Genomic DNA, 12,870 nt, shown 5'->3' with positions numbered 1-12,870 from the left:
ATATTTCATGTCAATCATAGCTGTTACTTGTAAATATAGAATGAGAAATGGGAAAAAAAATAATAGAGTAATGGTTTGATTTGACTAAGAGCCAAGTTAGTTTCATGAAGTGAATTGTGTTGGATATGTTGTCTAGGACTGATATTAGGTGAGTTTAATAATAATGTTTCTTTGCCAAAATTAAATGTCATTGAAACTTTTAGTTTTTTAGCCTCTAGTTTTATTTTGTTATTGTTATTTCTGTTAATAAGTTCAAAGTTTATGCATGCGTTTGATTCTTTGTTAGCTTATGATAGGTTACATTCACAATTTGAACTTACCAAACCAACACTTCAAATTTTATTTTGTTGCTTTTTAATAAGATTATTAATTAAAAATTCTTTGTTATCTATTTATGGATAGTTTGTTTTAGTTTTAAAAAAATGGATTTTTTCTTTATATTTTTGAAAATGAATTTTATAAAAATATTTTTCAAAATATTAAATATTTTTCTAAATTTATTTTTTATAAATTAAAAGATTTAATTGTTCATTGTATAAAATAAATATACATTATTAAAGATCAAAACATAGTCAAAATTACAATTTTTTACAAAAATTGTATTTCAAAAATGATTTTTAGAAAAAGCTATTTGAAATAGCTTCAAAATTAAGTGATTTTTTGAAAATTTTGATATCCAAAAAAAGTTTCGATAAAATGATGAAATATCAAAAGTAACTTTTTAAGAATAATTATTCAAACAAAATTTTCATTTAAAATTTTTATAAAATTTTTTTTTTAAAATTTTTTTTACACTAAAATATATAATACTATAAAAATTATTTAAAAAAAAATCAAAATAAACGGGCTAAATTAAAAATTCTATGCTTTTGATTCTTTGTCATCTATTTATATAAATTAAAAATTCTAATCTATCTATTTAATACTTACCAAATCAACAACTTGTTTATAATAGCTGATTAGCTCATTATGACAAATACAAATAAATGTTTTACCAAGAGTCCGCCCGCACCTATTTAGCATAACTAGTAGATATCAATCGAATTATCCTCACTCACCCTTCTAAAACAATTGTTCTATTTTCTAAAAATATAATAAAATAAATATTACATAAATGAAGTAAAAATACAAAGGAAAGTTAGATAAAACTAATCCATAAAAAAAACAAAAAATTAGCTCAAATCAAATTTATCCTTATAAAATCGTCTTTCATACTTAGAAAATAATCTTTATCAAACTTCATCTCAAATAAAAAACTTATATTTCTTATAGCTTATAGGTAAGATATCTTAAAACGGAACGAAGCCCGTTTGATTCAGATTTAAAAATAAAAATAAAAATTATAGTGTTATATATTTAAATTTAAAATATTTTATAAAAAATGGTCAAATAAAAAATTGGTATAAAATAACTTTTTTTTATAAAAAAAATATTTTTATAGTATTACATATTTATGTTTAAAAATATTTTACAATGAATTTTTTTATTAAAAAATGGTATAAAATAAATTTTATTTTAAAATTGTTATTTTAAATGTTTCATTATTTTACTATAACTTTTTTAATATCAAATTTAAAGAAAAACTTAAATTTAAATCTATTTTTATTTTTTTAAAATTACTTTTAAAAAAATTATATGATTTTGACGATGTTTCAATATTTGAAAATGTATGGTAAAACCTAATCTTTTAATTTATAAAAAATAAATTTAAAAAGACTTTTAGAATTTTGAAAATACAAAAAAAATTATATTTTAAAGATAAAACAATCAAGCTCATAATAGCATAAGTATAAAGACATTTTTCCGCTTGCATAAATACAAACTATAGATAATGATAATATTAGTGAAGGCTAGAATGACAAGAAAAGAATCACTTTCAAAATAAAATTGAGTTTATCCGCTCCTCGAAGCATGCTAGATAACTAGATTTGCTAAGAATGTCCGTAACTAGATGTCCACTGAGTAGCGATATTTGATGAGAATGCCCCTAAATAGATGTCTAATGAATCGCAAAAAACTTTTTCACAAATTACAAATTGAAGATACTCTTGTGACACGTCATCTGTGGTACATTTAATCCAGAAGGTGTGGACAATTCCAATTGATACATTTAACTCAATGATGGTATTCCAATTGATTTGCTTAATGCATAAATTAGGGGTTGACATTTGATATCAATTTTTTTCATCAGAGTTCAATTTGTTCGATCGATTAATCCGGTTCGAAGATTCTTTTTGATATCAAGTGATTTCAACCTTCTCTCAATTGCATTCATAAAAAATTAAAATATATTATCCTCTACAAAATCCAAAATCAATCACCATTAAAATAATTTATATTTAATAATATCAAAGTGCTTTAATATAGCAAATTCATACATAAATACATACGCCATTTGAGAGAGAAAGAGGACCTAAATCCATTTTTTAAATGTTTTTAAGCTGTCAAAGTTTAGTTAATTTCTTGTGCACGAAATTTTTACATAATTAAAAAAATAATTACAATATTAAGATTCTTGACTTTAACTTAAGCCTCGATTACATTTTTTTCAATTTGTAATATAACATTAAAATTACTCTAATTAATACTATTTATATCACTTTAAATTTAATATATTTGCCATTAAATATAAATATATTAGTATACGATGAGAATACTTTAATAAAAATATACATTCTGAGACAGAAGAAGATTTTATTTTACTATTTGATATGTTTTAACATAATCGATCATTATGAGTAAAACAAAGCCATAATCAATCATTATTGATTATCACTTTTAGTTCAAAATAGATGAAAACCATACTTTAAACACTTGAAGTCATCTATCAAGTTAGGCTTGTTAGGAGTGTGTCACATTAAAGTGTCTTCTCATGTTATAGATGAACGAAACCAACAAGAAACAAATTCCACCTACAACGGCAAGAGCCGTGAGAGGAATAAAATGAGAGAGATACTCTTTTCGTACTATGAGTATGTATCTGTTGACTCACTCATACCTTTCTAAAACTTTTATTATGGTTTGTGCTCTAGTTACAATATGATGTCAATAGGGCCAAAAATACCAAATGCACTCCAAGTATAAACAAATGCCTTTCACCAAAAGTATAATAATTATAATAATAAATGCTCACTCAATTAAATTGTAAAAATCGTTACTAAATTGCAGGACGGATAAAAAATATGGATGAAAATGTTTAGAAGGATCATTCTTTAAAGAAAATATTTTGAGAGACTAAAAATAAAATTTGAAATTAGGATGACAACAATATATTTAACTTTATAAAAAGTGATGGTTATAGAAAACACTATTTTACCCCCTTCTTGCATTGCTGTCATTTGTTTATTTTGGAGTTATTTGGTGTCTAATATTTGTTTTATCCAGCCAAATCTCTTTATCTAACTATGTTTATATTTTATTTACTTTGGTTTCTGCAACCTGGACTAAGTTGTTCAATTTGTCTCTTAATATTAACTTTTCCAACCAAATTAAATGAAAAATACAAATGACATTATATATCTATTATTTTGGTTTAATATTCTTTTTAGTCACGTATCTTAAATACTTACTTCATTTTGATCCCTTAACTTAAAAAAGATTCATATTGGTCCCTTAACTCTTCAAAACGTACCATGTTAATCCTTTTTGTTTAATTAGCGATGGAAAAACTCAAAAATTGGTTGCTTAATTTGTCGCTAATAAGACGAAAAGAATTAATATGGTTTATTTTGAAGAGTTAAGGGACCAATGTGGATCTTTTTTAAGCTAAGAGGACAAAATGAATCTCGATGTTAAGATCCAGGACTAAAAAGGGTATTCAACCTATTTTTTGTATTAACTTTTCTATACTCATATTAAATGATTGTACTATGCCCTATCAAATCAGACTCAAATCAAAAGATACATTTCCAGATTCTGCTTTATCCATCATACATTGGAAACCACAACATAACTATTTCTTCTTCCCCTTCTTTTATTATTTCATTACCATGTGCAATATTTCATTCCCTTGTGCGTGTTCCCATTTTTTCTCTTCGTTCCATTATTGTCGTGCTTATCAACACCCCATTTTCATATTTGAATCATTTATGCAAGTATTCTTCTTATTCATGTTTCTTTGACAACATTAGTGAAAAGTGTTATCTTGAAACATTTTCTAACTTAAAATTGAAATTATGTTCCTTAGGGGACATATGTTGGACACGGTGTTTGGGACAAGTTGTCCAACTTGTTAAATCAGTTTTAACACAATATGACAACAACAATGATTCAAAGTAAAACAGTAAATAACATAATAGATTTGGTAACTCGGTTCAGTGCAATATCACCTCCTTTTGTAGGGCATTCAACACAAGAAAGAAAATCCACTATTAGTAGTATTAGTACACTTAGTCTTACAAGAACACACCTTGTTCACAACCTCTTCCTAATACTACCAAATATCTTTCTATTTAGAACTCCCCATAAATATAAGAATCCATCTCACTTTCTTTCAATCACTAACCTACTGAACAACTTCAATAAACAGCGTAAAGAATGTTGAATTACAATTCAACCAAACAAACCAACAATATCCCTTATGATCTAAATGTGGGCACTAGCGCCAGGGTGGTGTACAAGCAACACAAACAAACGACTCAAATAAAACCCTAACACAAAGAATCTTCAATCAAACTCATGGTCTTCAATGTTAGAATGAGCCTCTTTAAATAGAAATTCATAGATGGTGTAGATGTTTTTTTGATTGGCTGCATTTTATGTTAAAACACTTACTGTACTAAGATGTCTTGACTGATGTCATGACATGCTTAAGTAGTATGCTGCAGGATTAGCTAATACATGATTTACTGGATGTCAAACTGAATGTTATGACATTCATTCCTGACAGCAGATGCTAAAGTATAGGCCAGTTAGTTTTTCTGTTATATTTCAGTATTGATCTCAGGCTGATTTTCAGGAAACTAACAGCTGTGCTAAAATTAAGAGACTTAGCATATAACTTATTTTCTGGATGTCAAACTGAATGTTATGACATTCATCCCTGACAGCAAATGCTAAAGTATAGGCTAATTAGTTTTTCTGTTATGTTTCAGCATTTATCTCAGGCTGTTTTTCAGGAATCTAACAGCTGTGCTAAAATCCAGGAAACTAACAGCTGTACTAAAATTAAGAGACCTAGCATATAGCCTATTTGTTAGCACCATAATGTGTGGAAATTAGGTTAACTTGCTTAACCTTAATTTTAGGGAATTCAAGTACAAGGCCCAAGTACTGCATTATAAAAGGATGACAATCCTACTTTTAGGAACCAAGGGATTGAACTCAGTGATTTGAAGCGTGAAGAATTTAATATATCATTATATATCACTGCTGTACTTTTATTTGTGTCTTGAATTAGTTTTTACTTGTGAGCCAAGCAATTATCACCTAGATGATTGCATTGGACTAGGGTGTTCATTGAGTTGTAATTGTTGTGTCACTCTAAGCTTTTAAGTGTGAGTGTTGTGTTTCTTGATTAAAGCTTTTAAGCACAATCAAGAGTTGTTTGAAGTATATCTTCACCACTGATTTTAAAATTATTAAAGGTTGTAATCACTGCTGTGATTGAGGGGGAGTGAGTAGAAACTCAGATCTTAGTTTAGATTGAAATTGCATTGGGTAGGTCTTAAGTGATAGGATTAAACAGTTGGTTTAAGTCCTGAATTAATACCTCTTATAGTGGATTTCCTCCCTGGCTTGGTAGCCCCCAGACGTAGGTGTGTTTGTCACCGAACTGGGTAAACAATTCTCTGTGTTATTTACTGCCTTTTACATTTACTTTCTGCATACATTACCTGTCTGCGCAGAATTGGATGTCATAACATCCAGTGTGACATCGATAGTCTGTTACTAGAATTTCAATTGGCATTAGAGCAGGCACCCTGCCTGTTAATTTCTGGGTGAGATCTAGGGACGTTACTTTCTAGTACCATGGACAAGGATGTAGGATTCTCAAATAGACCACCCATGCTGGATGGTTCTAACTATGATGACTAGAAACCTCGTATGATAGCCTTCTTGAGGTCTCTGGATAGCAAGGTCTGGAGAGTTGTCAACAAAGGATGGGAACATCCAACGAAGACAGGTAAAGATGGAATCATTATGCAAATTCCTGAAGAAGAGTGGGACAAAGAGCAAGAGGCATTAGCCCTTGGAAACTCTAAGGCTTTGAATGCATTGTTCAATGGGATAAATAAGAACATTTTCAAACTGGTGCATCACTGTGAGCTGGCTAAAGAAGTTTGGGATACTCTCAAAACAACTCATGAAGGTACCTCCAAGGTAAGGATGTCTAAACTCCAGATGCTGACTACTAAGTTTGAAAATCCGAGGATGAAAGAGGATGAGACTATTCATGACTTCCACATGAATATTCTTGAAATTGCCAACACTTCTGGAGGCTTAGGAGAGAAAATGTCTGAAGAAAAACTTGTAAGAAAGATTCTCAGATCATTGCCCAAGAGATTTGCCATGAAGGTTACTGCTATAGAAGAGGCTCAAGATATCTGCAATATGAAGGTTGATGAGCTTATCGGTTCTCTCCAAACTTTTGAAATGGGCTTGTGTGAGAATGTTGAAAAGAAAAACACAAGCATAGCTTTTGTATCAAATACTGAAGAGGATTCAGAAGAAGGAAATATTGGAGGTGATGAAAGCATATCAGAAGCTATAGCCATGCTTGGAAGACAGTTCAACAAGTTCATAAAGAAGATTGACCAAAAAGGTAGACCAAATGTCAAGAACATTTCGTCTAACATTAGTAGAAGATCAACATCTGAAGAAAAGTTCAACCAAGGCAAGGGAATCCAGTGTCATGGATGTGAAGGTTTTGGACACATTAGAGTTGAATGTCTTACCTTCCTCAAGATGCAAAAGAAGGGACTATCTGTCACCTGGTCTGAGGGAGACTCTGAGAGTGAATCTGAAGGAGAATCTGCTAAACATGTCACTGCACTAACTAGTGTCTGTGCCTCTGATGATGACTCAAGTGGAGATGAACTTACATTTGATGAACTTGTTGCTTCATATAAAGAGCTATGTGTCAAAAGTGCAGAAGTGTGTATACAAGGAGAAAAGCAGAAGAAACTCATCAAGGAGCTGGAAGCTGAGAAGAAGAAGCATCTGACAGTTATAAATGGTCTAAATGGTGAGATAACCTTGCTGACCTCTAAGCTAGATCAAATGACAAAATCCATCAGAATGCTGAATAAAGGAACTGACACTTTGGAAGAGATTCTAAAGGTGGGACAAAAATCAGGAACCATGTCTGGTTTAGGCTTTGGTAAGGAATCCTCAACTGAACTCAAACGTTCAAAGGCTGAAGTTCAGAAAATCAAGCAGAAGTCACAATCAATGTCACAACATCAGGGAAACAGGAGGATTAACCATCAAAAGAAGAAATTTCAAAGATGGAGATGTCACTACTGTGGTAGATTTGGTCACATAAAACCCTTCTGTTACAGGTTGCATGGTTATCCTAACCAGACCCCTCAAGTCAGACCTAAGAAGAAGGCATTTAAGCATAATGCCCCCATCAAGAAACAACAATGGGTTGCTAGATTAGCTCACACATCTCTAAGGGCATCTACCAGAGAAGACTGGTATTTTGATAGTGGCTGCTCAAGACATACGACTGGGATGAGTAACTTATTGGTAGATATACAACCTGTAGATGTTTAATTGGCTGCATTGTATGATAAAACACTAGCTGGATTCTAATGTCTTGACTGATGTCATGACATGCTGTGGAGATGTTTGTTTGACTGCATTGTGTGCTAGAATATCTAGCTGTACTCTGATGTTTTGAACGATGTCATGACATACTTGAGTAGTATGCTGCAGGTTTAGCTAATACAGGACTTACTGAATGTCAAACTAGATGTTATAACATTCATCCCTGACAGCAGATACTGAGGAATAGAACAATTGGTGTTCTGTTATAACTCAGTATTTATTTTCAGTCTGTTTATCAAGGAAATAACAGACCTGGCATAAGGCCTACTGTCTGAATGTCAAACTGGATGTTATGACATTCATCATTGACAGCATATACTGAACAATAGGCTGATTGGTTTTCTGCTACATTTCAGAATGTATCTCAGTCTGTTCTTCAGGAGAACAACAGACCATGGCATAAGGCTCTTTGTGTAAATGTCAAAATTGGATATTGTGACATTTATTAATGCAAGCTGATACTGAAGTATGGACTGAGTGGTCCTGTACAGTACAACACTTTGTATAGTCTGTTTTCAGGAAAAACAGACTTAGCATATGGTCTATGATGTGGACGTCAAACTGAATGTTGTGACATTCATTCCTGACAGCATATGCTAAATTGTAGGTTGGTTAGTTTTTCTGTTTCGACAGTTTTCTCAGGTTATTCTTCAGGAAGTCAACAGCCGAGCTAAAATCCAGGAAACTAACAACTAAGCTACAATTAATGAACCTAACAAATAGCCTATTTGTTAGCACCCTAATATGTGGAAATTAGGTTAACTTGTCTAACCTTAATTTCAGGAAATACAACTACAAGGCCCAAATCCAGTTGGGTGTTTAGGTTATAAATAGCAGATTGTAACCTAGGTTTTGTAAGCCTCAAAGAATGTAAAATTAGGGGTGTGTGTGCGGTAAACCTCCGAACCTGTGGGAAGGTTACCATGTGTTTCTCAGTGCTCGAAAGCATGAGATTATTTATAACTCAAAGCCTGTAGGTAAGAGTTTGTTATGGTCTTGAACGAAGCTGTGAAGCAAGTTCAAGTTGTTTAGCATTACATTGTAATTGTAGTGATAGGAATGGAAACTGGAGGTTTCTATCTAGGAGTTCCTAGGTATAGATTGCATTGGGTAGGGATTAAGTGATGAGTTGTAAACGGGGGAGTTTAACTCTGAATTAATACTGCTGATAGTGGATCTTCTTCCTGGCTTGGTATGCCCCTAGAGTAGGTGATGTTGCACCGAACTAGGTTAACAATTACTTGTGTTTTTACCTTCTGCATGTTATAATTCTGTCTGTTATAAAATAAGGTCAACCTGTAATGCTGTCACAGGTGATGTTCAAATCAATGTTGAGACATCATGCTGATAACTGTGCAGGCTCAACAGAAGTAAGGGTTATGTTTGATCTCTGTTGTGTCTTTGTACCAGATGGACAAAACTGGGTGTTCTTCCATTCTATGGTGATACAGTAGTAGATGTCGTGACATCTGTGAATGTGTGCATATCAGTATTGGGTTTTAATTTGTATAACTGTCTTGCTGTATTAGTAACAATGTTGGATCAGATGTCATGACTTGGAGTAGAACATCTGAACTCTGACTACACCAGAATTTCAATTGGTATCAGAGCAGGCATCCTGTTCTGTTTTTGGATGAGATCCATGGGTGATACTTTTTGGTATCTTGCAAGGAGTTATGTTAGTACTGATGTTGGAACCTGTGGAAGGTTCTGTGATTTCCCTGAATGGTCCCTTGAAGTAGGTGGATGGACTATTCATGACAGGAACTGTGTGTACCTGTCTCTGGAGGTTTGCAATTGGCCTTTGTGTGGGATAGCTATGCTAGTATTGAATCATATTCAAACTTGGTATGTTCTTGGAGGCTGATCCGGTGAAGTGTGTGTTCATAGGTTGAGTTGTATTATGATTTCCGCTGCATAATACCTGGCAAAACTCAAACTCTGATGTAGTTTCCCCTCATGTGGATGAAAGGCTGTTGTATTCAAGATTTCATCATAATCTACTGAAGATGTCAAAGATACTTGAGTCTCCTCAAGTCCACTCATCATGACGTTCTCACTTCAGGATGGTAAGAATCACCTGATCACTAATTCTTTTACTCTCTTGGGTAGTGTATATGAAGACCTTGAAGACTTTCAAGGAGGGTTTGTTCCAAGGAGATGGAACTAATGTTCTATGTGATGTTAGAACATGTTGTTCAACAAGTATGCAACTACTGGTTGAAGAGCAGATGTTTTTAGGTGTCAAACAAAGGGATACTTTTGTTTGGAACCTACTCCTGACCTGGAAGAGGAGACATCTGTGTGTGCTAAGTTGACAAGGGTAGGGTCAACTGTGTGTGTGCTCAAGAAGGTCACTTTTAGAAGTCTGATCTCTAGAAGTGGAACTGGTTGAGATGTGACATTGTGCAATTTCCTGCTGTTTGTCCTATTCCTGTAGATTGATCAGGGTTGGATAGTTGTTCCCTGAAGTACTATGTTGTGTTGGAAGACAAGTCCCCTGGATGTTAGAAGTCAATAATGGGGTAACCTGATTGCTATTTCATTTAAGAGGATTGGGACCATGAATCTTGTTATTCAAACACCACGCTCAGAAGTGGCAGTTCTTTCAAGGAGTGAGAATATGAAGATTCAGAGGTTGGTTGAGGTAGTATACTCTGGCAATGCATATCTACTATTGACTGGTGTTGTTTTCTTTCACTAGTACTTATGGTCAGCTGGAGTCTGATTGGTGTGATTGGAGTATGTATAGGTATAACTCATAGAGTTACTTGCCACTGGTAGGGGTGATGTATGTCATGTTGAGACATTTGTGTACAATGCATGGATATTGGTGTGAAGTTTCCATGATTGTTAATTTAAGGGGGAGTTTTGGTTAACCTCCTCACGTTTGGTCAGCCTAGGGTCTGGTTGGCTGTTGACCTGTGTCACATGGGTTCTGGTTGTTGTGTGACACATTTGCAAGGAAGGATTCATCTCTCTCATTCCTAAGGGTGAATCTAATCTGGAAAGATTCTCAAAATTGTTGAGGTGCTTGCAAGCAGAAGATGTTGACACAAGAAGAGTATTTTCAAAGTATTCTTATGATGGAAGTATCTGAAAGGAAAATTGGGAAAGGATTTAAGATCAATGTCTACTTGTGCCAAGTATAAGTATTTAATTGATTATCCTTGGAGCTCAAGATAACTGATGTTTTTAAAGATGTTGGAACATCTCGTCTTCAAGACCCTGTGAAGAATCTCAGGAAGGATAGTACATTGGTTTATGATCTATCACTTTGGTGGCAGCAAAAGCATATGATCTCTGAAAAGGTTTCCTGGCAAGAAACATGTTCAACCTTGGTGTGTACAAGAAGAAGAAAACATCATAGTCCTGATGGTGGTTACTTGGATCAGTTCACTTCTGATCTAGGTAAGGAAGTGCATTAGCTAATGCACACTGTGGAGTCAAGAACAACTGGAAGCGGTCTTGACATCATGGAAACAACCTTGCTTTAGAAAGTGGAATCCTTGGTATAGTTGAAGGGATAGTTTCTAACTGGTCCTTCTGAAGACTCATGCATCAAAGTGTCTGATGTCTTTGGAAAAGAAGCAGGGATTCATCAAGGTGTGAGCTTGGATGACTTAACTGCAAACCTGCAGGATGGAGGATGTTTACTCAAACTTGGTTCCACAATCAAGTCTATGAGAACATTGAACTCTTGTTCTGTGAAGGGAGGAAGTTCTTTCAAGTGGCAGAAGAAGGAGCTGAATTCAACAGCTAGATGTTAAAACACAATGTTGTGACATTTGGTTCAACATCAGAATCTTAGTTGGTGAAGTGACATATCAACTTGAGATAGAAGGGTCTACAGGGTTGTAGATTGGATACTTCAAAAAGATCATTCTCGTTGCAGTTCTTTGGAGTTGCTGGATGGAGAGGATGTTACATGTTCATGTCTTGGAAAATCTAAGTTTTGATCAACATGTAGCTTGAAGGTCAAGTCTCACTTGGAAGGTCAGAATATCTTTGGGAGAAGTCTGATAAACGTGGAGAGGTCAAAGAATGGCATTTGACGTTTTCATATGAGGATTCATGAAGGAGGTAATCAACCAGTGGCAATTGTAACACCCCGATAATAATATGATAATTATTTAAATTAAGTTAATAATATATTTATTAATTTAATTAGATAATTGGATTATTATTATTATTATTATTTTGGAATTATTGAATTATTATTATTATTGGAATAATAATATAATTTGGAAAATATATAAGTTGGAATAAGGAAAAAGAGTTTCATTTTGGAAAATAAGATTTTCACGTGAAACTCAGAGAAGCGGATGAAAGAGGAAAAGGGCAAGAGGCAGAGCAAGAGGAAGAGGGTTGAAGAAGAGAAGAGCTTGGAGCTTAAAGATTCGCCGGATTAACTCAGGTAAGGGGGGTTTATCGTCGATTAATGGGTATTATGGGATAATATGTAATGGGTAGTGATAAGCCGTTGAATTGACCCTAATTGGGATTGTTGAATGCTGGAATTACGTTGGATAAACTGTGTTAAAAGCTGAAATTGAATCCGTAATTGCGTGAGTCGCGTTTTCCCGAACGTATAGCTTTTTACGGAATTGGAATCGGAGGTCCGGAAGTCCTCCAACGGCGGAAAATGCGGAGAATTCTGCATTCTGCCTTGAGTTAGCGCAGGAACAGCTTCTGTCTTGCGTTAACCGGTTAACCCAGGGTGTTAATCGGTTAACACTGTTTTGAATTGTGAAAATTTGCTGTTTTGTCTGCGTTAACCGGTTAACCCAGGGTGTTAACCGGTTAACACTGTTGTGATTGCTGAAATATTGCTGTTTGTGCTGCGTTAACCGGTTAACCCAGGGCGTTAACCGGTTAACACTGTTAAGTTTTGGGACAGGAAGCGTGTTGTGCTGCGTTAACCGGTTAACCCAGGGCGTTAACCGGTTAACACTGTTGCAGAGTGGAAAAATTGTTAATTTAAATGTTGTGTGCCTAATTGGTGGTTGCCTATATCAGTGTGTGATATAGTAGGGATTATTTCCCGCTGTTTTGAGCAGTGTAGGTATTAGTAGAGTGTGCTAATACTGTGTTTAA

Source organism: Lathyrus oleraceus, chromosome 6, assembly GCF_024323335.1.
Source record: "Lathyrus oleraceus cultivar Zhongwan6 chromosome 6, CAAS_Psat_ZW6_1.0, whole genome shotgun sequence".
In the NCBI taxonomy this organism is placed as follows: domain Eukaryota; kingdom Viridiplantae; phylum Streptophyta; class Magnoliopsida; order Fabales; family Fabaceae; genus Lathyrus; species Lathyrus oleraceus.
Note: the sequence above shows the minus strand (reverse complement) of the source record.